Raw genomic sequence first — 27,116 nt, 5'->3', positions numbered from 1 at the left:
GGTTCACAGGGGGCCCTGAACCTGCAACCACTTTGTCCCTAATGGCGGCCAGCCTATGGGTTAAGTAGATGCATGGAACCAGGCAAAGGCCAGAGCAATCACAAAGAAATCAGGTGTCCTGGTTCCACTGGGCCAGAGCCATCTCCACATGGCTTGATGTATTAGCAGATCAAACTTCTGGAAATAATTCACCCCTCAACTGTTTTCCTCACTCAAGTGTCCCCCAGCCTGGCAGTCTTGCTGCAAAGTGTCTGTTTAATATTCCGTTTGTAGGATGTACCACTCCAAACTCATGCTCGCTGAGCTGCTTGTCAAGAGGAACTTGAGATGAATAACAAAAGCAGAGAGAACCACTAATCAAGCGTCCTGTGCTGTCACAGGCGGGGGCCACTCACCACTCAGTGGGGGCCCACTTCCCCATGTACGGCTCTCCAGCTGTTGTTCTGAGGAGTCTAAAATGAAAATCTAATCTCTGGCTGCAGGGAGCCCTGGTGTATAATCCCTTATGAAGTGTGGGCTCCTGTTCAACTTCAGCCCCAGGACTGTGGCCAGGACAGGCTGAGGGGCAGCTGTCTGTGGAAAGCAGATTGGTGCATCTGCTTCCATGGACTGTTAACTTTTGCTAAAAAATAAAATTATTTACCTGTCACTGCTGAGATACCATCACACACCAATTGTTGATACGTCTGTATTCACCTTGGAGAGGGTACAGGTGAAGTGTGAACTGTGGCACACTTAATAAACTGCTGTGGATTTACAGTGCCGCTTGTTACCCAGCTCAAGTGCCGTGTCCGACTGCTACAGTGTTCATAAAAGATGAGTGACAGTAAGGACTAAGTCATGCAGCAGTTCATTAAGGCAACTTGACCTCCAGGGAGAGGAGAAGGGAAAGGAACCTGCAGTTACTGATGGCCTGAAGCGCAGGCCTGCAGAGGCATCGTGCGTGTTCACAGATGTAGTGTAAAATGACACTGCATCACATGATGAGAAAATCATCTGTGTCAGCACTTTCTTGACTTGATTCATGTAAGAAGTCTCAGCAGTGCTGGGTGTCTTCAGCACCGCTAGCACTTTACTCCTTCTTTCTGGCACAGAGAGGGCCTCAAGGTGGCAGCTTCTGCGCCAGAAAGCTAGTGACACTGTTCAATTGTGGTCCACTCATTTTTAAGGTATGTTTAGGGTATAAGGCTTAGCTCCAGAAAACGGTGCTTGTTTTCCACTTCAGGAGTAAATGTCCTTTGGAATTTATAACTTACTTCCTTTTAATATAGAATTTATTTATTTTGGCTAGATACGACACTCACCTGACTCAAAAGTAAATGTATATAAAAAGGTACATATTGGAAATCCTGCCTCCCAGCCCTGTCACCCAGCTCCCATCCACAGGACACCGTTGCTTTCCCTTCTGTGCAGCCTTCCAAAGAGCTTGTGTAAATGCAGCTTCATATAAATATATACATTCTCCCCCATACAGTTCTCTCCACGAATGGCAGCAAACTCCATGTAATGCTCTGCACCCTTTTTTCCTGACATGCCCTGGTCATCCTTCCCTGCCTGTGTATTTCCTCATTCTTCGTTCTGCTACATTGAATTGTATTTTATGGATGTGCCATAATTCATCAACCATTCCCTCCTGACGGACACTCAAGTTGCTTCTGATCTTGTGATATTAGACACAAAGCAAAGGAAATAACTTGTACTTACATCAACCCATACACATGTGAGCTATTTGGGAAGCGGTATTGCTAGGTCAAAGAGAATATTAACTTGTAATTTTGAAGGACATTGTCAAATTGCCCTCCAAAGTGTCATAGTATTTTTCTTAAAACTGTTTTACTCGTTAGAGATTCGCAGAGAGGATACAGAGCTGACAAGAGAGCAGGTGATACGTAGATGGGGGGGGAATTGGACACTGTTGCCCAACTGCATCTGGGAAGGAACAGCAGAGGCCTCAGTGGGGGTCCCCGGCTGGTCCTCTGCCTCTCAGGGAGGCCCTGGCCTGGCAGGAAGGGACCCAGCACCCAGGTGGGGCGGCCAGGTTCCTACGGGACTCCTGCCTGTCCCGCCCCAATCTGGCCGTATTGCTTTGCATGAATTCTGTTGGCTTCCTCCTAAGCTCCTATTGGAGCCAGTTGGAGTGGTTTCTTTTCCTTCTAAATTAACCCGCCCTTTGATGCTTGCCTCGCCTGCCCAGGTAGAAGGAACATGATTAGGTGGGGTTAGACATTTCTCCTGCATCCACTTCTACTCACATTTTAAAAATTAAAACCTGAAATTTGTCTTTGTTCCCTTTTTAGAAAGAACCAACTTGGCAAACTTTTTGATTTTTGTGATCGCTTTTGTGACGAGCTCCTAATGCGAGTATTAAGAATTTCTCCTCATAGTCAGAGTGGTGAAAAGGGATTTTTCATTCAGAAATCACCAACCAGATTTACGTTGAAAATAATGAGAACTGTGTCTGGTGCCCTAGCAAAATGTGAGAAGCCACGGGAGCCATTCTCTTTCATTGGTTTGTAGAAGTTCACGCATCGGTCTCAAGGGAAGGAAAGGGTCTTTTCTTCACATTGGCAATTTGTTTTCAACAAAAGATTCAGAATGCCTTTTTCTTTTTTCTAATAAAGGAAGGATATAGGTAGTTGACCAGGGATTAGTGAGGGATTAAGGGCCGGTTGACTTTGCACTATTTCTACCTGCCTGCTGCACATGTTCTTGAATTAACAATGGTAAATAATCAAAAGGGCATTACAATGTGAGCCATGCCGCACAGGGAATCTGTCTTTCCGCTGCACCGAGCCCCGGGGCCTCACTTGGCCCCGCTGGATTTCTATGGTTTTGAATTTATAATGTCCAAGGACCTGGGCCTTCTGCAGGCCCCCAGGGTGGCTCCAGGCACACTGTGAATAGCCATGATTTGGTGTAACTATTTTTATTGGTGAAGTTGATTAAGAATCAGGTTTATTTAATTGCTGGGCTGGTTTATGGCCAGCCATGCAGTTATCGCCAGAGACACACTGAAATGACACAAAGGGCCTTCGGTGTGATGGAGTTGGAGCCAGGATGCAGGCCAGCACCTGACCGTGACAGTCACGACTGCATGGCCAAAGGTGTCACCCCCAGGGGACGATCCGATCGCAGCCGCCTTTCACCTGCTTAGTTAAATTTAACTCAGAAGGCCGGGAGGGCGATTTGATTAAGTCTGTCTATCTCAGTGGAAATCGGAGCACCTTCAGGAGATCAAGGCTTCCGAATTCTCCGGGAAGAGACACCAGACACCCGGCACAAAGAAAACCTTTCTGTTTGTCAGAGGAAGGCAGAATTGTGCTGTCTCCACCTTGAAGGAGTTTACAAATATTTGCAAGTTGTCAGAAATAATTAGTCTAAAATTTTTTCCTAAACCACACAATGAAGCAGTATTGTTCTTGTGGAGATCAAAGGGCTTCTGTTACCTTCTTGTTAATCCAAATGAAATTCTTTTGAAAGTAAACTCCTGGAATTAGCGTCAGCTTCTGTTCGGCACTGATGGCTGGGGGTGGGGAGAAGGATTGAGAGGCGGCATCGGGGAGCAGTGAGCCTTGTCCGGGGAGCTTCAGAGGCTCTTGAGTGGTGGGAGTGCTCAGAACCCGCAGAGGCAGGACTTCCTTCACTGAAAGTCAGGCCCTTTGTCACTTCCCTAACTGCAGCTAGAGACACTGGTGTCTGTGATCTTGACCTTGCAAGAGGGGAATGAGCATGTGCACCTGAACTTCTACAAAGACAGTCAGAGCAGGGGTTGTCGAGTCCTTCAGACCGAGTTTCCATCCCGGCACTGCCGTGTCCCAGAAGCAGACCGTGGACAAGCTGCTTCACCGCTTGCGTCTCAGTCCCCTCATCTCTGAAATGGGGATCGGGGCTGCCCCTCTCCCCCTGGTGACGGGTGGGGAGGTACTGGAGGGGACGGTTCCGCTTAGTGCTTAGCCCAGAAAAAGCTTGGGATGATGGCATCCCTAATATTTATTACCGTTAATCACTATTAGTGATAGAATCTAACCGACACTTACTGAGGGCTTGGTCTGTGCCGCGTGTCAGGAGGGGCCCTGGGAACTGGCTCTGAACCGAAGGGTGGTGCTCTCTCTTCGTCAGGGGAGGTCAGACATGAGGCCAGCTCCCTGCACACCTGGCAAGGCTGCGGAGAGTCGTAGAAATGAGCCATGAGCAGCCTGACACACAACTCCAACGACACTGCTGGGAAAGGCGCAGAGGAGAGGCCGTGAGGACTGCAGGGGGTGCAGGGAGGCAGCAGGGAGTCCTGTTCGCAGGATCCGTAGGGGGCAGAGGGGACATGGAGATGATGAAGAGGTGATGGCTGGGAGGAAGCCATCAAGAAATAATGGACCCACAGAGTTCTCTCTGCGTGTACATGTGCACATGCACACACATGCATGCACACACGTGCACACACACATGTGCACATGCCCACACATGTGCACATACACACACACACACACCTGCTTTGGTGACTTATCTGTCCTTCCTGGTGATGTTTGGGCGTCGCTGTGTCCATCAGGTATCTGAAGACCCAAACCATTCTCTCTCCTTGCGGTCACTGTCCCTCCTTTTCCCACCCACCCACCCACCCACATTCTTCCAGTTGCTGGTCCTGAAAGGACAATGTGGACCCCCTCTTCAATGCGCCTCTTTCCACCGTCACCCTGGCTCATCATATTGTCTCCATGCTGGAAGGGCAGGCAGCCCTGTGGCCAGGGACAGCTGCCCAGACAAGCTGTGGCCTGGCAGCACAGGGGCGCAGAGGGACGCCTGCCCTCACCAGTGGAACAGGGCAGCCACACAGGGCACGGACGCTGTGTGACGCCCTCCAGACACAGGAGCTTCTGCTATAACGCTACATGCACAGTCCTGAAAGCTTCCTGAAGTCGCACACCAACAAACAAAACCACCAAAACCGCAGTTACACACCAAGCAGGGCTATGAGTGAAAAGCCCAGGGAGACCCCTCAGCCCCCCACCAGAACTCTGTAAGGAAGGTGCGCCCAGAGGAGTCACTAGCCCAGTCGCCCCCCACCCAACTCAGTCTGGCTTCCTTCTCTGAGGCGCATGACCTGCAGGGCATTCACTTTGAATGGAGTTGATTTTAGGCCTGAAGACTAGAAGCGAGGGCAGGGTGTGCCTTTTTATAGCATCCATTGTTTTAAAGCAGGCCGCACAGCTGCAGCATGCGCGTGTGCACCCTGCAGGTAATGTGACCAGCAGAGCGGCTCTCCGGGCCACTAAAGTGGCCATTGCTTGCATCACAGGAAAGGGTTTCTATTAAGTTTCAGTGTGTTTTTAATTGATGAGTGCTTTTCAAATGGGACCAAGCTTGCCGCCAACTGCTTCAAACCATTAGCATGCTTGGAGAAACCCCCAAGGGTCCACGTCACACCCTGGCCATCCCTCTGTCCAACAATCTGTGCGAGGCAAGCTGCATGGCTGCAGAATCCACGAGCTGGTTAGCCCGTCCAGGCACCAGTGGCGGCTGCATGGGGGTGTGTCATCTGGGGGCTCCACCAGACACTCTGCTGTCCTGCTTGGCTCGACACAGTACCTCTGGGACAAAGGCCCACACTTTCATCTGATGCTGGGATGGCAAGTTCTGTAGCTCACCATGCACCCTCGCCCACGGGGTCATTGGGCACCATCTCTCATGCATCAAATGGGGTGTCAGAGGGTGTGGGGGGTGACTTGAGGGACTTGGTACAGTTTTCCTTCATCCCAGAGTTGATAGTATGTAAGTGGGTGGGGACATCACAAAGATCGTCCATCTTCAGTGACAGCAGTGGAAGTGGAGGGCTGGGGCCGGTCCCTCATGCCTATAGGCCCAAACCAGCCCACTACAGGCCAGGCCAATTTCACCTCCCGACCCTGGAGGCCAGCCCTGTGCTCACCTCCAGAACCCCACTCTCAGCTCTGCTCTTTGCCCAGATGGCTTCTAAGGGTCTCCCAGACCAGCTTGGTCCTTCTCCAGCCCATTGTCAACACTGAAGCCAGAGGGCTCCCACAGTGGTGCAAATAGGATCACAAACTCCAGGATTAAAACACCCAGTGCTTTTACATTTTCCTTAGGTGAGATGAAAGATGTCGAACGTAGTCTGTAAGGCCTGCTGGGGCTTGGGGCAGGCATCCCAAGGTACGCCATGGTGGCAAGGTGACTATTCTGAATTAAGGTTATTCAGAAATTGGCTTCAGAAACAGCCAGTGCACCAAGGATGCTCTGATTCTCCTTTGTCTCCAAAAAGCAGGAAATAGACCTCCCATGTGAAAGGTGCCCTCCCTGCCCCAGGAGGTACAGAGACCTCCTCACCACTGGAGCAGGGAATTCAGGGCCGAGGAAGCCTCTCTAAACAAACTTGTACCTTTTACTAAGTCACTACCCTGGCCCAAATTCTGTTCAGAATTCTCTACTAACTGATGCTCCCAAACCTAAGTTTTCTTTGTCCTGTCAACTCCTCAGTGACTTACTGTTTCTTTCTCTAAACAGCATAAAAGCTGCCTACCATGGCCATGCCTTAGGTCCCATATCTACAAGACTTTAGTCCATACAAATTACAACCAATTTTCTTCTCTTTATCTGCTTCATGCCAGTTTAATTCTTAGACCAGCCAGAGGAGCCTTGAAGGGCAGAGGGAAGCTGTTCTCCCCGCCACAGGCCCACCCTGCTGTGCTGCTCAGCTCACCTCTCGCCTACGTCTCCAAGCTCACACGCTGGGCTCCCTCAGTTCCTCCAGAGGCCCTTCTCCATTTGCGAGGCCTGCACACATTTGAGGCCTTCTGCCAGGTGGACACATATCCTTGACAACTCCTATTTCAGGCTTCATCTGAAACCACACCCCTTCCAGAAGCCTTCATAGTCCTGGGAGCTGCATCAGCCTTACCCACATGGCCACAGTGCCCTGTGTCACCCTCCAGGGCCTGACCTCTGTCTTCCCCACGGGGCTCCTGGGGGACGCAGTCATGCCCCGTGTGTCCAGCACAGCTCCTTTAGTGCCTGGAACATCCCAGAGGCTCAGTAAATGCTTGCTGCTTCCCAGGGAAAGGAGGGACAAAGAGCTCGTAAGGTAGGGGTACCCACTATATCTTAGAAACATTCAATTCCCAGATAAAAGGTACATTCGAAGCACCTAATGGTGATCTTGTGGAAACAGACACCAAAGGTGTGTCCCAGCTCACCAGGGGATCTTAAGACAGAAATCAGCCTCTCTGGGCCTGTTGACATCAGCCGTAAATGTGAGTCCATGGAGCTCAGGATGGCAGTCCTGCCCATTCTCGAACATTCCAGAGCCAGGCCTCACCCCAGGAAGTCTGCATAAGGAATAATAGCCTGTTAGGAGTGGCAACTACAGCTCTTAGAGTGTTAATGCTAGTGTCACAGAGTTACCTACGGCCAAATACCTCAGCACAAATTACACACTTTGGAATTTAAATGCCTTTTCCTTATGCATCCTCATTAAGTTTCTGTAGCATTTGAGTTTTTATGTATTTTATAAAAATGAAAGTCTCTCCATTTAACTGCCCCAATTCTCCAGCAACTCTTTTCTCTATACACATGTGCTAGCATCTTATCATTCGCTTATTTTACAAAAATGAGATCAAGCGAAAGCATTCTTGTATAGCTTGCTTTCTTCCCCTAACAAATTGTGGATCCGGTGCATCAGCCTCATTCTTTTCAACTTTCCTCTGTTGCTGCAAATAATGAAATGGCCACAGTTTATTTAATCAGTCCTGTGTTGATGAAGATTTGGTTGTTTCCAATTTTTCACCATTACAAACCGTGCTGCAAAGACCATTAAAAAAATGTCCTTGCATAATTTTGGGTAACAGTTTCTGCAGGATAAATTCCTTCCTGGAAATAGAATTCATGGGGCAAATGGCTTGAACATTTTAAATATTAATTGATATTGCCAAATTGCCATCCTCAAAAAAGTTGTCCAAATGTACACACTTAACAATCAGAGGGTGCTTTCAGAAAACCCGACTCAAAGTGGCTTCAACAAAGAAAAACAATTTGGATCATGTAATGGGGAAGTTTCCTAGAAGGGCTTAATTGTATCATCAGAGCCCAGTTCTCTCTGGCTCCTACCTCGGCTCTGCTGTTTGCTGTGGGTTCATTTTCAGACAGGTCTCTCCTTATGGTCACAGGAAGGCTGCCCGTGGCAACTGGGCTGCATGGTCCAAGGTCCACATCAGGGCAATAAAGCTTCCTAGCGCACGCCCTGGGGAATCGCTCGGATTAGGTGCCCACTCTGATTTGGCTCACATGCTCACCTGGGAACCAATCAGTATGGCCGCGACAGTGTGATGCAGGGGTTGGTTTAGGGCAGGGCCACATGTTCTAGCCCTAGGGCTGGAGTGGGGGTGGCCTCTGCTTACACCCTGTGGAGGAGAACAAGAGAGAAGACCTGCTTCGTGGGTGTGTGGTAGTAGCATGGTCCTGCCCCCACATTCAGAGGGGCTCCATGCTTGGTTTGATGCTGTACCATTGCAATCTTGAAATTCTTGATAATTGTTGGCCCCACATTTACATTTTTGGGATCTGCAAATCATGTAGCCAATCACAGAGGAAAATCGGGACTGTTTCTGGGGAAAGGAATATAGCCGAACCAATGAAACCAAACGTCCACTGCAACGGCCTGTGCTAACTAACAGGATTCAGACTGAATTTCTCCTTGAGTAGTTTTGTCACTCGCTGCCCCTAAGCCTTGGCCCTGTATGTCAAATGCCAGGGCTGTGCTAGGTGGTCTCCAACAGTGTCACAACTCTGCTGTTCCTGACTGATGATGTCTGCTCCTTTAGGCTATGAAAATTAATCCGTACCATGCACAAGGTTTATGGATATAGTGATGTTTTAAATATAAATTGCCTCAATTGTATTGGCATTAAAAAGTAGCCCTGAATTAAAGGGAGAGGAATTAAAAGAACACCAGAACTGCGTTGCTGTGCCCCAGCTCTATTCAGCTCTTAGCGGCCATCGGTGTGGTGGAAAATTTCCAAAAGAAAATCCTGAGATTTAGAGGAGTGCTTTCTGAAGATTCTTATAAATTGGGAACAGCTTGGAGTAGTGAATTAGACATATTTTTTAAATCTGCTTTCTTTCACGAGTAACCCAATTATTTTCCTCTAATTGAGGAGCAAAGCAGACACTTAAATGGCACCTAAGTGCTTCTGATGTACTTTCTTTTCATTCCCATAAATGATCCCACCCATACATTTCAGTGAAAATTGTATTATATGGTCCATCCCCCCCCAAAAATGATTAATGTTTAATTCAGCTATCAATACAGGAGTATATGCTCTTACAAAAAGAAAAGGAACAGAAAGTGGAGCCTTCTGGGCGAAGTTCCTTTCTGACCAGCTCTCCTGCCTCTCACTCCCAGGCTTCACCCTTCCTCAGAGGTAGCCACTGTTCCCACATCTGTGTCCTTTCAGAATGTTCTATGCATTTAGACATCTACTGATGCAATGAGACCCAAAGAAAATATCTGAAATTGTTTTGTTTTGACCTAAAAGGCATCATCTTTGACTTCTTAAAAACCCTGCATAGCTTGGTGAGTTTTCTGGGTAATCGGACACAGACCCACCTCAACTTTAAGCCGCGGGAGAGTTTGTGCCGTAGGAGTATTCCACATTTTATTTAGCTTCTGGCCTTTAGGTTTATTATGGTTTTTGCTATTTCACAATGAATTCTGCAATGAACATCCTTGCACACGCCTCTGAGGACAGCGTATTGTCCAGCACGGAGACCTAGGAGAGTTAGGAGCCCATAGGGTGCGGAGTTTGCAGGTCCCCGTGCCGTGGACTCGGAGATAACTGACTGGTGGCTGTTCTCCATCCACACCTCTTGGAAAGTAGAGGTGGTGAGATTGGACAGACGAGGCTTTGGAGGTGAGGAAGCTGCACCAAGTTACCCCCATAGTCGGGGGGTGTGCTCTGGAGCAGGAATGGCTCTTCAGAGTTGTTCTGAGCTGGGTCCATGGGTCTGGGGCTGGTGTTTGTACCTCCATCAGTTGGTCACGGATGTGGGCTACTCTGGGGCAGGGGCAAGACCTTGCCAGTCTTCAGCAGTCTCAGGGATGGCGATGGCAGAAGGATGGTGCTGGGGACATGGCTGTGCCTGTCGGCTACCCCTGGGGCAGCCTGAGGACAGAGGGGTCGGGTCATGAGGGTGGGTGCACCGGCAGAGCCCCACAGACCCACATATTTAAAGAACAATTTGAGGTTGCCTTTAGTGGCATAGAGTTGCACAACGGGTGCAGTTCAGAGAGGAGGTCTTGCTGGAGTTCAAAGGGACACGGCATTGCCAGGCAACCCAAGGCAAGTCTGTGGCATGCAACGCAAGTGTCCCACCATCATTCTGTAGCCATTTCCCAAAACAGCCTTTATGTGCATGTGCTTAGATGCTATTTCAACCTGGACAAAGCTATAACTTAACCACATTTTTTTCCTTGTCAATGCAAATGGCTTTTAAGGTGATGAGCTGGGCTCAGACACCTTTTTAAACATTTCTGACCAGTGCCTCTTTCCGACCCTGGGAGACGCTCTGTGTAAACTGCCACCCCTTAACACGTGCTGATCTCAGTGGTCACACCAGTTGGAAGAACTTGAATAAATTGCAGTTTGATAACTTATTTTTACACAATACATTTTATTAAACATAATGGGAATCATTAGCTGAATCACTTAATTAAAACCATGGCCAAATTAGATAAATGCTAAGTAGAGTTCTTTAAATTTATTGCCGAATGATCTATAGACTTGCTCAGTAATATACTCCCGGAACCTCCTTAATGAAGCTGTTAAGTACATAAATATCATATGTGCCAAATGGTGAAATTTAGTGATGATCTAACCCAATTTACTTGCTAAATAAATAAACTCTGTTGAAGGAAGCCACCAATTTATGCTGCTGACGACCAAGGGCCAAGTCCCTCACCTGCTGCAGAGTCCTTCCAAGAGGCAATTGACTGCACCCAGAGACTAGGAAGCACAGAGCTTCTCGCCTCCAGGAAGCCCCTGGCTTTTGACCTTTTACTTTACTTCCTGAGCTTTCCTTCCTGCAAATGTAGCATGTGCCCCTGGCTATAGCGCGGCCAGGCTTTAGGCCGTGGTGCTCCCTGAGGTGGGGCCTGGCAGAAGCTCCTCGCGAGGGCTGCTCTCTGCTTGAAGAGTTGGGCGAGTTCTCGGCTGACTTGGCGCCTGGACTGGCTGAGCCCTGGGAGGCCCAGGAGAACTGGCAGGTGTGCAGTCTGGAGGTGCGGCCCTGAAGCCACCCAGCCTCCCCACCCCGCCATCCTCCCAACCTTGCTTATCTGAGTTCAAAGCTTCATCACCCTGGGGCAGTGGGCCTCATGTGCTGTCAGGAGCTCCGTTAAGGAGATGGGAATGTAACCTCCCTGACCGGGCCCTCAGGGGTGCCGTGGGACTGGACCCTCCTTTCCTGGTCGGACTCCGCTGGCCTCACCTACTGCCCATGCCCTCTCACTGCCCAGCTGCAGCAGCACCTTGACACTTGCCTTGCCTGCGCCCGGAGAGCCCTATTCCCCCGTGAATACCTACAGGATGACGCCTCCTCCCGCTGATGCCCCTGCGCCCAGCCCACTTCCCTCCTCACACACCTCAGTGGGGCCTCACCTGCCATCCCTCGCCCTCGTGTCTGCTTCTTGCAGGGAGCTTGGCACCACCTGCCGCACGTATTCATCCAGTTATAGTCTATCTCCCCTCCTATGAACGTAAATGCCAGTGGAGCCAGGGGAGGGATTCAGGATTTCTTTTGTTCACTGTGAATTCCTGGCACATAATTCATCCCTGGCACATGGTGGATAGTAATTTTTTAAGACAAATAAATGAACGAATGGATAATAAGTAGCAGCCACTTGGAGCTCCCACTGTGCTAGGACAAGAACTATACCTGCCCGTAAAACGGTTGCGGCCCGGGAGGGATCATGAGCAGATTACAGGACAGCCAGCGAGTCCTCTCCTGGGAAGTGCAGGGCTGGAAGCAGCACACAGGAAGCCTGCCGTCCTAGGGGGGAGAAGGGAGGGGAAACTGAGTCCAGCAGGGGCATCAGCCAGGTGACCCAGGCTGCCAGGGTGGCCGGCTGAGTGAAGCTGGAGGCAGGCCAGCAGTGCTGGAGGGACAGGCATGCAGACATGGGGGTGTGGGCACCCTGAGAATGTGCGCAGTGATGGGGAAGAGTCTAAGGATGGACCAGTGACATGCATGCCACGGAGAGGTGCCCCCGAAAAGAGAACTAGGAGCTCCCAGAGGCAGGATGGAGGCCAGGAGAGCTTGGGCCCAGCTGAAAGGAGATTGCCCCCAAGGGCTCCGTCAGCCAAGTCGCCTGCTGCTGTGCAGCCAAGGGGAGTCGGAAGGAACAATAGGCTGTCGTGGTGACTGATGGGTCTGGGGGAAACTGCAGTGAAGAGAAGAGTTTTCAAGGGAAAACAGGGACGTGAGGGGGACACTCTTTCCAGAGGTTTAACTGTTGGACCCTGTAACAGTAACTCCCCTTTTACAGAGGAGAGAACTGAAGCTCAAGGTCACCCAGGTGGACCCAGGTTGGCAAAACATGGGAGGTGGTCATTCTAACGGTATGTTCCCAGTGTGGACGTGTTTGAGAGATGCTTTGTGGTGGCCCAGGGACAGGGCACCAAGTGAGACTAACCTCATGGCAGACGAGCCCTGGCCATTCTAATTTTGTCAGTCCTGAGCTCGGAACGCAGAAAGCCTCTTCAGGTGCCAGTCTCTCCTCCACCTTCCGGTCTTTATCGCGGCAAAAGACTGCAGGTAGCAGCATATGGCGATGCATCACATTACCATGCTTTCTTTTAGCTGATTTCTAAGATCACCTTATATCACAGGCAAGGGACGTTTATTTTTATCTAAGGTGATGATATCAAGCTTTAAAAAAAATGTATTCAGTAAAAAAGTGAAGCAGTTTAATAAAAAATAAAAAGTAAATGAGGTAATGTTAACTAATAGGTGTTATGGAGAGATGGCCAGGCTGGGGCAGGTGCGGTAGCTTGGGCCACCCTGGGACACTCAATGCCACAAAGATGAGCTGACAGTGCCCTGTCCCTGGGTTCCAGAGAAGGAGTATGTGTGACATGGGGATGGAGTCTATTTACCAGTCTACTGGGTTGAATAGTGTCCCCCCAAATTCATGACCACTAAGAACTTCAGAATATACCGTTATTCGGAAATAGGACTTTTCCAGATGTGATTAGTTCAGATGAAGTTGTGCTGGGTCAGCATGGACCCTGGTCCAATGGCCACTGTGTTAAGAAGGGGAAATCAGGCAGAGACAGACATATAGGGCATCAGTCCTTGTGACGACAGAGGCAGATGGGAGGGGTGCAGCTGCCAGCCGAGCACCCCTGAGGATCGCCGCAGCCATGACGGGGAGTCGCCCCTGGGGCCTTTGGAGGAAGCCCAGCATGACCGCCAGCACTTTGACGTCAGGCGTCCAGCCTCCAGAACCAGGAAGGAGCATGTTTCTGTTGTTTCCAGCCCCCAGTCTGTAATAATTTGTTGCAGCAGCCACAGGAAACCTCAACCACTTTCTGAAAATTGATCAATAGGTGATTAATTAAAAATTAAAATGGCCTTTTATGGAATATTGGTGAATGTTAGGGTGTTCATAAAACTTGTTTCTTGTAGTTGTTATTCTGTGTAAATTCTCCTGAAGCCATACGGTGGAAACACAAGATTCTGACCCAAACCATGGAGTCCACAAATATTAAGCATATGTTAGCTTAAAAAGAGAAAACTACTGATCTTTGCATGGCAAACAGGTCTTTATTGATCTCAATATTTATTTCCAATAAATTTGATTAAATCAAGTGATGGGACAGGTGTCCTGACTTGGCATGATGACCCTTCTGGATGTATCTTTGCTGTGTTCTCATTTACAGCCTTAGAGGCATAAAAGCATATTTTCATAAAACCAGCCCTTCTATATGAAAGCAGATTTATCATTCAGAGCCATCATTAATTTCCCAATGACGTTCTCACTGGCCATTAAAAAGCTTTGAGCTCTTTATGGAAATCTTATTCCAGAGAAAATGGTCTTAGAACATGATTTGCACCGACCTCTTTTAACCTCTGGTTCCTCGTGTTATTATTATTAAGTAATAATGTTGCTTCTTGCCAACATCATTCCTCCTTCTGTACCTCAGGAACCAAGTGTTGCCTTTTGTAGCAGAGGACAAGTCAGCTCCTGGTCACTGCCTTCTGCTCCTGGCCGGTCCCCACACGCCTGCTTAGACGGCAGTCTTACATAATCTTTTACGAGTACATCAACTTATTTGCAATTAAGTTTAGATTGTCTAATAAAATCTGGTGACATTTTAGCTTACAGTTTATGTCCCAGTAAAAGGCTCCAAATGTTATTGCCACAAGAACCCATGTGACCACTCAACATAAACCTTTTATTTCAGGCTGGACAGCTGACTGTGCATTTAGGAGCAGCTGGGCAGGGACCCAGGAGTCGTGACTGTTGATGATTCCCGAGAGCGTCATTTCTATTGTCAAGTTCTCCTTCTAGAACTCAGAAGCATCCAGCTGGCTCCCCGGCCCTGCCCCCCTCCCTCCCGTCTGTCTATCAGTCATCATATCTTACACTGTGGTAAGGACACTGAACATGTGACCTACTCTTCTAACTCATGTTTTCAGTGCACAGTACCCCAGTGTTAACTACTCCACAGTGTTGTAGAGCAGGTCTCTAGAACACATTCTTCTTGTATATCTGAAACTTTATACCCGATGGACAGCAAGTTCCCATTTCCCACTCCGCTAGCCCCTGACAATGCTACTCTCTGATCCTGTGAGTGTGGCTTGTTCAGACTCCTCGTATAGGTGCAATCATGCAGCATTTATCCTTCTGTGAGTGGTTTATTTCACTCAACATACATCTTCTGAGTTCATCCGTGTGGTTGCATATGGCAGGGTTTTCTTCTTCTCGGGGGCGGAATAATATTCCACTGCATGCATCTACCACCTTTTCTTTATCTGCTTATCCATGGGCAGGCACTTGGGTTGTCCCCACATCTTGGCTTCAGTGGACATGGGGTGCAGATATCTCTTTAGATCCTGATCTCGGTTCTTTTGGACAGATACTCAGACATGAGATTGCTGGATGGAAATGGATGAGATTTAGGGAATGCATCTGACAGCAGGAGTCAGACTGGTGGGATTGTTTCTGGTCCTCAGAAAATCAGCCTTCCAAACTCAGCCCAGGAAAGGTTGCTTTCATTAGAGTCATGCAGCACTAAATCAATATCTAGCTCATAGTTCTCAACTAGGAGTGATCCCCCAACCCAGCCCTGCCAGGGACATCTGTCTGAAGACATTTCTGTTGATACCTTGAGGCAGAGGGGCGGTGCTACAGGCATCTCCTGCAAGGAGGCCAGGAATGCTGCTAAATGCCTCACAATGCACAGGGCAGACTCCACCATGGCGAGTGGTCCAGTCCAAAATGGCTACAGCCACCATGGGTGAGAAACCCTGATCTAACTGAACCTTCTTATTGAACAAAGCCTTAACTTTGCAAAGCTGCTGCCTGAGGCTCCCTGTCTCTTCTTATTGAATCATGATTTTGCTTGGTGCTTTAAGTGATAGGCCTGCTCTAAATGAAAACTGTGTAAGGTCAGGGGGGCAGCCAGCCAGCCTCCAACCCCTGCCTGAGGTGGGAATAGTGAAAAAGAGCACAGAGGAAGCATGTGGTGTTTCCGGAGGGAGGAGACCCAAGAACCAACATGCAGCTGGAGTTCAGGGAAAGAGGCAAAGAGCCCCAGCGACCCGCTTCAGCATTCCGCAAAAGCGATGCAACTTTGAAGCGGCAACTTCATTTTCAAGTAGAAAGCATATTATTCTTTGAGGGGGAAAAATAAATGCCTAATGCCTTTGGAAGTAGCCTTCCAGAAGCCCTCAAACTGTGCTAGCGGGTGCTCTGGACGAACCTCTAAGTGTAACGTGGGTGAGTATAGAATATTCCATGACTCTTATGTCTTAAAATCTGAAAGATTCCAGAAATGAAATCAGTTCGTGCATAAAATATCTGCTCCCGGAGCACGGTCAGTGTCATGCTTGCCCTTGTGTGGGGATCTGGGTTATAAAGTCTTGTGGTTAAACCTGAAAATCCTCAACCATGTGGAAAGAGGCCCCTCTATTTATAGCTCTGCTCGTGGTGACTTACAGCATGTGCATTAATCTCCATCCAAATTCTGAGCTCCCCAAAGCCTAAGGAGATATGCTAGGCCCTTTTCCCCGCGGCGTTCTTCCAGACAGAATTTAAGAGGCACCAGAGGGCGGCACATTTATACTGAGCTTGCAGTTTCCTAAACATGAAGAAGATGAACAGCTCTCAGCTAAGGAACACAGGTCAGATAGGAGCTTGAAACTCAATATTTGAGCTGACGCAGGGGAGAGATACTGAGATTGGCTCCGTGAAGTTTGCTGCATCCCAACGCGTTGTGAGACTCCATGATTAGAAATAGATTCAGGCAGAGTGTGGTCCATCTCGGATGAATGAGAAAGCCCGACTGGCCAGGGCGCTGGCTTCTGCCCGCCTGCTGGGTGAGGAGGGGGTTTGGGCCCTCCTGTGCAGGGCGGGGGCAGCAGCTGGGGCCTGCCCCTTCCCTCTGTGCCTCTTCTGTCTGCTTGGAAACTGGAGACTCCAAATAAGGTTTTTACGCAGGAGAGACAGATGTTTCTGCTATTAATTCAGAGTGGGAGGGACTGTTAATGAAAAGATTGGAGTGCACTATTTAAAAAGAAAAAACTGGTTTTGTTTCCACTTGAATGTGAGGAGGCTTGGAGAGCGGAAAGCCAGTGGACTTTGTTGCCCTACGGACGGTGATCATGATCTGAGTTCCATGCGCTGCCCCTGCACAGTCGTCCCCTCCCCTTTAGTGCACAGAATGATTCATGCCCTCGAGGGGCACCATGAGGATTGCAGGTTATTATGTCCAGAGCTCACCTGGGCATCTGCAGAGGCTCTGGCCTGCTTAGATGCACAGAGGAGGGGGCGGTAATGGATGGCAAGTGAGTGGAGGTCTTGGCGCCCCACCCTGGCGTCCTGTTGACCTCTCTCTAAGCCCCAAATCACTTAGAGTTCTTTAATACCAAGCAACAGAAATGAGCTCTGGCTATTTCGAACCACAAAGGAGTTTACTGGAAGGCTGTTGGGTGGCTGGTGCATAGAGTGGGCAGAGATACTGGAGAATCCGGCACGGGAGTGGGACAGAAACCAGGGAAGCCCTCTTTCCAGTGGAGCACAGAGCCGAGCTGAGTTCTGACTGCTCAGCTGGTGGGCGTGACTACTGCTGTCAAGCCGATGGCACTCATTTCTTTCTTTCCTGACCCGAGTCCCTCCAGCTTTGTCCGGGTCACCAGCCTGTTCCTTACGGGAGGGCAGAGCACCTTCACTGAGGTGCCCGAAGCTGAGCACCAGGAAGGCAGTGATGTTCCCAGGTAACTCCAGATGCCAGGAGCTAAAATGCTCCGTGTCCACTGCAGGCTTCATGAGACCTAAGCTTCCTGCCCACCTGGCATGGCCGATGCCACCCTCCTCTCTTTGGTTTTCTTGCCTATGCCTCCATTCTGTGCCAGCTGGATAAGAACTTGTTGTCGATTCCAAGTCACCTACCCCAGCTGGTTTATCTGAAGTCAGGGTTTTGCAGAAACATCAGCTGCCACTGCAAATATCCCTGTCACCAGGCAGGCAGGCAGGCAGGCAGCGAGTGGCATATGCTACCATCCCAGCGAATTTGAGTAGTCTTTCTAATGATGCACTCCAAAACTCAGCCTCAGATCTCCAAACTTCCCAAGTTAACTAATAACCAGCATCCCCAGAAACGACGTGAGCAAACATCCATTTCCACGGCCTGTCATGAGGCAGGCCCTCACGCGTGGGTTTGAATGAACGCCGAATAAATTATCAGCATGTGTTATCTCATGCAAACGACCGGCTCCCCATTTGTTCTCCTGTGCAATGGTATCTTCAGTATTTTGTGGGAAAATTCCTTAGACTTGTTTCAAAGTATATCATTCTGTAAGATGATATGAAAAAATCTAGAAAAAAAGAGAACATACAGGCATATCTGCTAATTAAAAAAGCTTGCAAAAAGAACTAAGAGAAAGAAACAGCCTCTGAGTTTCAGGCTTATGAAATATTTATTCAGTGGCAAAGAAGACACTGAAGTAGGAAATGAACTTTGCAAAGTAATTACTTCTGATCCCAGCAAAATGCATTCAAAGGCCTTCAGGTGAACAGCAGCTTTGATAGGTGGGGAGGTAAATTGTAAAGCAACATTATGCTTTTAAAGGAAACAAGGAATGCATCAAAGTAAGCAACTTGTCCAGGGGCCTGTTGAAAGGTGTTCTTGTGTAAAATTTTCTAGAAGACAGTCCTTGAGAGCAGAGCAGAGATGTAAACAGGGGAAGATGAGATCTGGTAGGAGAGCAAATGAGAAAAGCCATGGGCAACAAGAACAGAGAGGGGTTCCTCCTTCTTAAAGACGCTTTAAATAACGTACATGCATTTAAAAATAGAGTGTGTGCCACTAATTTTGATGACCTTTACATGACATTAAAATGGAAATACGCTCAAACTAGGCATCTCCTGGGAAAATGTCACCAGTTATGTTACATTGTTTTCCATTTTTTTTCCAGCGTGCTCCTGAAAATAGCTTTATCTTCAATACTCCCAGAGTGGAAGAAAGAAGTTTTGGGGAGAGGGAAGCATTTTTTTGGTCTTAAATGAGTTCTCTAGGGAACTTTTCTTGCTCTGTGTGATGCACACGACCTCTTCCAAAGACTGAGTTTTACCCACGTGCTGTTTCCGGGGTCATGTGTTTGCCTGTATTTTTTTATCTTTAGATTTAAGCCTCTGTCAAGCAGGCCGGGGGCCATCCCCAAGCTTTGGGAGGGTTAAGAAGTAACACCACTCATGAAAGAACGCTGTGAAAAATGGCCCGAGTTCCAATTAATAAATAGCTCACAGCCCATAAGGCTTGGTCATCCTGGGTCCACACAGACCCAGCTGGAGACAGTCTAATACTTCAGAGGATGGTGAGCTTGTCTCAGGGCTGTGTTCCTCCTGGGCCCAAGCAACCACCCCTTTGGGAAGGAAGACACACCTTTGCCATTTCATTCCCCAGAGATGTCAGTGTCAGGGCCAGTTGAAAAAGGCTCCTTTCTTTGAAAGCTTTTATGAGGGCAGAATATTTTATAAGTTCCTCGTATCAAAAAATAAATAAATAGAACAATGTGAAGTTGTCTCTTTGCTTTTGTAAAAATCCTAAAACAGTCTTATACCCCAAACGTCATTTCTGAAGCACTGCTCTCGGACTCCTGTTGAAATCCTGGGATCCTGTTTGAAAAGAAGAGAAACAAAAAGTTCTTTCCCTTCCCTAACTCACAAGTGGAAGTTAAATTCTACCAACATTTTTAAAAGTAAAGCCTGGAACTGGTCTGTCTTTTTCCCATTTAGTTTCCCCTGTTACAGCAGCAGAGAGGTGAGCAAAGATTCAGAATAGTAATAAAGGTCAAGTCGTCCTTCAAAGAGGGCTCACAACTAACCTCAGCCTTTATAATTGGAAAAATTGTGCATGTTGAGTGTGTGCTTTGGAAGATCTGGAACAAGCAGGGGGTGATACCTTTGGGGTTATGCGGTGGGCATGAGAGGTGGGGGGCAGCAGGGGGGAATCAGCATGCAAGATGCTTACTGAGCGCAGATGCCAGCAATCCTGGGAGGGACCTTGAGCACAGGGGAGCTGTTAGGAAGTGCTCCCAGGAGTTTCTGGTGAGGGGATGGGATGACAGGACAGGAAGAGAGGCCAGGCAAGGGTCCCATGGAGGGTCCCACAAAGGTGGCTTTGGCAGGACCCTCCTGGGGAGCTGGGCGAGGTGGCCTGGACTGGGGCTTGCACATGCCAAAGCAGTCAGTCATTGGCTAGGGGATGCCCTGGGGGGAGCCCATCAATTCCGGGCATCTGTGCTCCCAGCAAGTGCAGACAGGGTCTCTGGGAGCTGCAGGCCTGCCCCAGACACTATTGCAGTAACAAGAGGCTTGATACAAAAGTGCACGGAAGCTGGAAGGGAGCAAGGACCTTGCTCAGAAATGCTGGGAGGAACCGAGGGTCTGGGTGGAGCACCCGGGGCCTCTGCACCAGGCATCACTTACTCAAAGCCACGAGCAGAACACTGGGCACCTTCTAAGAGCTTCCATTCTCTCGGACAGCCTCTAGGTGCTGAGCCCCATGTGCATGCTCTGTAGCTCTCATCCTCTCACGGAGGAGCACACTAGGCCAGGTGGCCGAAACCACATGCCAGAGGCACTAAAGACCAGGGGTTACGTGCCAGCCGGACTTGCTCAAACGCCAGCACGCCCCCTGCCTCCCACTCCCTGGGCTTTGCACTTCAGCCCAACGTCCTTATAGGCGGTTTGTTAGAAGACTCTGGCTAAAACCTTTTCCTTCCTGAGATTATTTAAATAGACTCACTTGCGCAACTCACTATTTTGTATGCTTTGCAGAACCCTGGTTTGTTTGTTTGGCTACATTCTTCTCTTCCTGAGGAAGACAGGCAAAGGCCCCTTTCTCCCCCAGAAGATGTGACGGTATTGCTAAGTGACAGTGAGAGTAATTAGCACCCAGAGTCCCACTGCCTGCGACCGTCTGCAGTGGTTCCCACGTTCCCTGTCAAACGGGCTCTGAAGTGCATGGATTATTCATGGGTAGATTCCGCGTGTGGCAGAGACTCTGCTCAGGTTGACACTAGAGAAAAAGTAGCTTGGCTTGCAGGGTGAGGTGGCTTTCCTGCTGGGAGAGGGCCTTCACACCCGGCACTAAAGGGCTGGTGACCAGCTCCAATGGGCTCTTTGGAACACACAGAGATGCCCCATGAACCTGCCCCAAGCAGAACCCTGGGGAGAGCTGAGTTGGTTCTAGGGTCCCTCATTTCCCCCTTAAATGCTCTGTTCGTAGCTGCTGAAGATTTATTCATTCACCCAGTGGTTCTTTATAGTTCACCACTGGATGAGTGAACCAACCATGGGCTTCTGTCTCTTGTTACCAGCAAGGACCAGCAGATTGCTGATGGCCTTTGTTCCTGAGCCACAGGCAGGAATGTAGGAAGTCATATTCCCTAGCATGAGGGTGGCAGTGGTCTGCTGAGGGGCTGGGCAGCCACTGTGAGGGCATGTGGCTAGGCCCTGAGGGAGACTCCAGGAGGGCACAGCCTCCCTCCTTGTATTCAGGATGGAGCCATCTCCTAGTTTCAGGGATTTACTTTCTAACAGTGCATGCAGTTCCTAAAACACGGTCTCAGAAGACAAATGGCTAAGCCCTCCCTGTGTGTGTGCACACAGGGATATATGCATGTGTGTGTTTGTATGAGCTGTGAGTGTGCATGTGTGATCCTGTATCTGTCACTGTGTGAACACGTGTTTATGTGTATGAACATGCATGGCATGTGCATGTGTGTGCATATTCATGTTCACACAAGTGTATATATATGAAAAATGGCATGTGTTTGTGTGCATGAGTGTAAATGTGTGAATGCATAAATGGGTACATACAGGAGTGCATGTGCAACTTTGCACTCATGTGCATGTGTGTATGCATGATATAGTGTGCATGCATGCATGTGTATGTGCATGCATACATGCATGCATAGGGGGCTGAAAATGTGCTTTCTGCTCACCACAGAGTCCATACCCAGAAATCTTACTGTAATTATAAACCCAACATGCCCCTGGAGTAACTCCTCATTTCTCTCAACTCCCCTTCCTTCAGCCTTCCCAAAGTCATGGTGCGCTGAGACTTTGCTACCGCTGTGCCTGGTTGGGCCACTTCGTCCGTGGCCACTGGAAGCCTGTGTCCCCTCTCAGCCACAGAGGTAGACGCTACACCGTGGGGCCTTGCCTTTGGGGTCACACTCTGCATTGTGCTGCTTCTAACGTTGGTTGGATTTTCATTGCTTTTTTTTTTATCCTTTAATGAACTTATTTTGGTTTCTAGTTGAAACACAGCGTACATGTAGAAAAATAAATCATAAATGTAGATAGAGCTTTCTGAGTTTTCACGAAGCGAACATACCCGTGTCATCGCCAACCAGCTCAGCTCAGGACATGGGCATAGCCGCCCCTCACCCTCCTCCCGCGCACTAGACCCAGCTCCCCACCGATGGCCCTCACCAGCGCTGAACACCGCAGGCCAGCTTCGCCTGTTTCTGAACTTTATATACAGGGACTCGCACAGGGAGTTTGCTTTCGTGTGTGGCTTCTTTGGCTCAGCATCTGTGAGGCCCGTGCTTCTGCTGTTCGGAGCAGATTTCCTTCTAACCCCGCCGTGTGCGTATACCAAAGCCATCTATCCATTCTGCTGTGGATAGGCGTTTGGATTGCTCGCAGATTTGGGCTATTTTAATAATACTTGCATGTGTGGATATCCTTATGAAGGATACATGTGCACTTTTATTGGGCATATACCGAAACGTAGAATTTGGGCTGCCCCATTATTCCTTGCTCAGACGCCTGCAGCAGCCGGGACTGGGTCTGCCTTGACCTCTCCCAGCCTGCACTCCCCACGCTTAGAGCACATCTGCAGGAAGCCCAACTCAGTTCCACCCATGCGTCTCAAAGCTTCCACCAACGGTGCCTCCTCAAGGCCTTTTGGAATATTCTTCAAGCAGTAGCCTGCAAAATACAGCCACCCATTACGGCCTGGGGATTTATGCCTCATTTCCCCATTTGCCCACTACCTTCAATATGGGCTGGCCTCCTGACCTCCAGAATGTGGGGATTTGAGTTTGGAGGCCTCAGGAGACACCTCCTGCTTCCCTTCTTGCTCCCTGGGACACTGAAACTGATCCACCACTATGCGGAGATCTAGAATAAAACACCGTGTGGACAGAGAATTCCAGGCATCCTGGCTAAACCCAGGCCTAGCCAAGCCACCGGATCATGAGAATAAGCGGCTATTACAAGCCTAAGTTGTCTTGGGGCTTGTCATGCAGCAAGAGGCTGACTGGCGGACCCCCTTTGCTGTCACCGTCCATGCCACTCTGGCCTGACAGCCCCTGCCCTCTCTTCTGCCTTCTGGGTTCTTGCCCTGCCGTCTAGCATCCAGCCACCCCAGTGGATCTTCTCCTTGTTCTCCACCCAATGTCGTCTCTTTACTGGGACATTCACTAGGGCTCTTCACCTCTTAGGCCACTGGCTGTACAAGGCCCTGCTTTGTGGTCCAGCTGATTGAGTGCTTATCTTTCCCCTAGGAAGTCATTCCCATTATTCATGTCACTGCTGCTTCTAGTGACAAGGATGCCCTCTCCCCTTGGGCATCTTCTCTTTGTGGGTCCTCTCAAGGTGCCCTAGACATCACCTCGTTCACTGTGGCCCTCGCTCTGAGAAAGGCCATCACCTTCTTGACTGGCTGGGAAGGCTAAGCCCTCGGGGGGTGGTGCTGTGACTCCATGATGAAGTGGGGACTTGGACCATGTGGTGAGTTACATCACTTCTGTGACTTTCTTTGCGTGGCATCCTGCCAGGGACGGAGGAGACACTCAAATACCTGCTGAGAATAAACAAACCTGAGTTATTGGGTCTCTGAAGGTTAATGTGTTACCCTCTTTAGGCATCTCTAGTAGGAAGTGATTTAAACTGACAAAGGAAAATGAGAGTAGAAAACTAAATGGTCTCCTGGTGAAAACTGCCTGGCATGGAACACACACTGCACTGTTTTCTGTTTAAATGGGGGGCTCAGACCACTTCCGTGTCAGCAAGCACTGACTGGCGCACTGTTGATGCACACCTTACATTCTCCGGCCCGACCAACCTTTGAGGTTACACTGGTACTCATTTCACACACAAAGAAACCAAAGGCTTGGAATGCTGAGACTGTCTCTGGTCCCACCGTTAACAATGGCAGGGCAGGCATTCATCTGAGGTCTTCCTTGTTTATTTCCTTAACAAATGTTTATTTAGATGACAGATATGTTTGTATCAGAGACAATGGGATCAACTCACTATGAACATCTTCATCCTCTCTGAGATGGATGCTCTCCAAGCTTGACATGGTAACGTCTCCCACAACACTGGGTTTTCTAGTTCTAAGATCAGTTTCATCTGGAGGAACACTCACAGTGTGATGTGAGCAGCAGCTGGCTGGCTGCAGGTCTGGGGCCTATTCCTCAGACTTCTAACCTGTTAGTGGGTTGGTACAATTTGGAGACTTGAGTACAAGTTTACTGTAAAATCTTACCTAGACAAAAATTGAGTTATTGTACCATATTTCCAATAGCCTCCTTCTCTGTCTCACCATTTCTAGATAAATCTAATGACTGAGTTTTCAGATGCTGCTATCAATTGCCTCTTTATTCTTCAGTATTGTTTAACTATAAAATGTATAAGGTAAGTTTTGTTGAGGTAATAATTTATAGCATGGTTGTTTTATCATCAGAAGGTTCTATCTTATTCTTTCTTAGATAAGCATTAATAAGGAAAAATGGACTATAAAACGTTTCTTCTTAAGATTTTGCATGGCTGTGTAATACAGGTCACATTCTCAATGAACCTAAAAGAAATTTCCTCCACTTAATGTTCTTATTCATTGGTTGTTATTTGGAAGAATAATGATGAGAATTTGAGAAGTCTTTCAGATGGAACTTAAGAACTCACACTTAATATTTATGGTGTAGAAAGGCCTGAATTGGAATTTCCAAAGTCAGAGTATAAGGGAATAAAGAAACTGGTTCCAGGTGTGGCTCAACCTGATATAAATCAAACTGGGTGCTTTTATTTAATTGCACATTTCATCAGGATACAGGTTGAACCCAGAATAATGTGAATGCTTTACCCTACTTGATGACTTGAATAATGCATTTCATTTACTTTAAATATCCTAAAATTCAGTGCATAGACTTGGTACTTATTTATGTTGTATATTATATCACTTACTATGCACTTTCTAGTTCAGTGTGAAAAGGCTGAGCTCTGGAGTCATGGGTTCAAATGCTGATTCAGTTCCTCAAAAGCCCTTTGCATGGCTGACCTTGAGTGCCTCAGTGTTTTCATCTATTCAAATCCTATCACATTCCTAACGTGGGACTGGAGAAGATAATCCACGGGACACACCGGCCTTGTGCTCAGCCCTAAGCAGGCTGGATCACCTGCTGTTGTTATTGCTGCAGTCACGACTGTCAGCTGGGGAGATCAGACTTGTGGGGGGCAAAGAAGAGGACCCAACATGCTGGGTGTGAGGGGACCAGTCAGTGGGGATGGCTGAGAGTACGTGGAACATTATTTCTTAGAGAAGTTGCTGTTTGCAGAACAAGTCCTTGAGGAGTGGGTGACGTTCCTTAGACAAGCAGAGGGGATAGGGACTAAAATCGCCTCCATCCCATGCCTGGTGGGAGGAGACAAAGCAGGAGGGATGCTGGTAGATTTATGCAGATTCACATTTGCATGTCTCTATTGCACAGGACGGCTCCTTTGTCTCAATGTGTGTTTACAAAGTTGAGTCACAGGGTCCCCATTCTCCCTGCATTTGGAGAACGACTTTCCATCCTTGTATTCTGGATGCATAAGAAAAAAAAAGAACCTGTCAACTGACTGCTGCTGGGTCAGAAGGTATCTGCCATGTGCTGGTGCCCAGCCAGCTGGAGGAGCATGGGTGACGCTGGATGGGTCCTGTGCAGTGCAGGCAGGACTCTGTTCCGGCGACTGGTGGGTAGGGCTGCCTCACAGCCTGTTTGTTATTCATAGAGGAAAGCAACATTTTGCAGAAATTAGATAAATGTTCCATGCAATTGCACAAGTTTTCTTGTCGAATTAAAAACATGAACGGTGTAGCAGCAGCTTAAATATTTTCTGTTTCTTTGTGCCACTTCCAGCAAAAATTTTTTTAAAAATGTGGAGAGGAGATGGAAAAGGGGAGAAACGTCTAGGCACAGGTGAGGCTAAGTTTGTTGGTTTCACAGATCAACAGATTCTGTTCATCACAACGTGGAAGGCGGTCAGAAAAGGTGTGAGAGTGGGTGAGACCCATCTGCAGGCTGTCTGCTGAAGCTGCTCAGAGCATCCGCTGTGGTGCCCCCTGTGCTGTTAGAGACCGAGCAAACTGCACTCACCCAGCCCTTCCAGAACATCTGCAGCCTGCATCTGCGTGTATGGAGCAGGAGCTGTGGCCCTTGTCGTGGAACAGATGCAGGTTTCCTCTCTGCAGGCGACCAGCCACAAGACAAGGTACTCAGAGCGCAGATGACTGTCCTGGCATCGTATCAGCCGAGATACTTCAAGCACGAGGGAATTAGGCGTTCGTGGCACCGTTGGTAATGTTGAGGCATGTGGAAGCCCTGGGGTGGGGATGCTGCCCAGGAATCAGGAACTTAGAAGAACATGCTAGAATCTGCTAGGGAAGCCACCACGGCTGCCTGCGGCCTGAAGCAGAAGGCTGGGCGCTGGGGCAGGAGCTGCAGCTGCTGGAGAAGGAGGGATCTCTGCTTTCTTCTGCCTTCCAAACCTCATGTGAGCACCTCAGAGGTGAAATCTGACCCAGATTCCTGCTGGCAAGGGATTCTGGAAAATGTTGTTCCCAGGCTCGTAGCCCCTGAGATAACACGGCACAGCTGTTGCAGGAACAGGGTGGCACTGGATGCCAACAGACCATGCCCGCAGTCCACACATATGGCTACTCAGCATCCAGAGTCAACACACTCTAGCCATATCTAATTTCCTAACAGCAATTGTAGAAACCTGGTGCTTCCTCATACCAAAGGAGAAATGCTTACCTTCACCCCAAAGCAAGACCCTCCCAGTCCCATCAGCCAGAGTAGGTGCTCTTGGTGACAGTCAGCCTCCTTTCAGTAAAAATCACCCTTAGATAGACTACAGCCTACAGTCTGAATTATTAGGTTGGCCAGGATCAGCGTACCTTCTATGGGATAGCAGGGGGTGGGGAGAGCAGGGCAAGAGACGTGAGTTATGTGTGTACAATATGCAGAGTAAAGCAGACGGGGAAACTGAATCCTCATGCCTGCAGCAGTCACAAGGCCTACTTAGTATTTATAAATTCCCTCTTCACCAC

At 48.7% G+C, this 27,116-nt stretch overlaps 1 long non-coding RNA gene across 4 annotated transcripts in view; it reads left to right on the top strand.

Annotated features, from left to right (window-relative positions):
- The window catches only part of LOC140849740 (uncharacterized), a 183,756-nt gene that overhangs the window by 34,355 nt on the left and 122,285 nt on the right, over positions 1-27,116 (top strand). For 2 of the 4 annotated variants that reach the window (XR_012131915.1, XR_012131912.1), the window contains one exon: positions 18,703-19,294. The exons of the other annotated variants lie outside the window; for them this stretch is intronic. This is a non-coding gene — a long non-coding RNA (uncharacterized lncRNA). Of the gene's footprint in view, positions 1-18,702; positions 19,295-27,116 lie in introns of those variants that run through there. 4 annotated transcript variants of the gene reach the window in all.

The sequence above is a fragment of the Manis javanica genome, chromosome 5, assembly GCF_040802235.1.
Source record: "Manis javanica isolate MJ-LG chromosome 5, MJ_LKY, whole genome shotgun sequence".
Lineage (NCBI taxonomy): Eukaryota > Metazoa > Chordata > Mammalia > Pholidota > Manidae > Manis > Manis javanica.
This window is presented reverse-complemented; position numbering and strand designations above follow the sequence as displayed.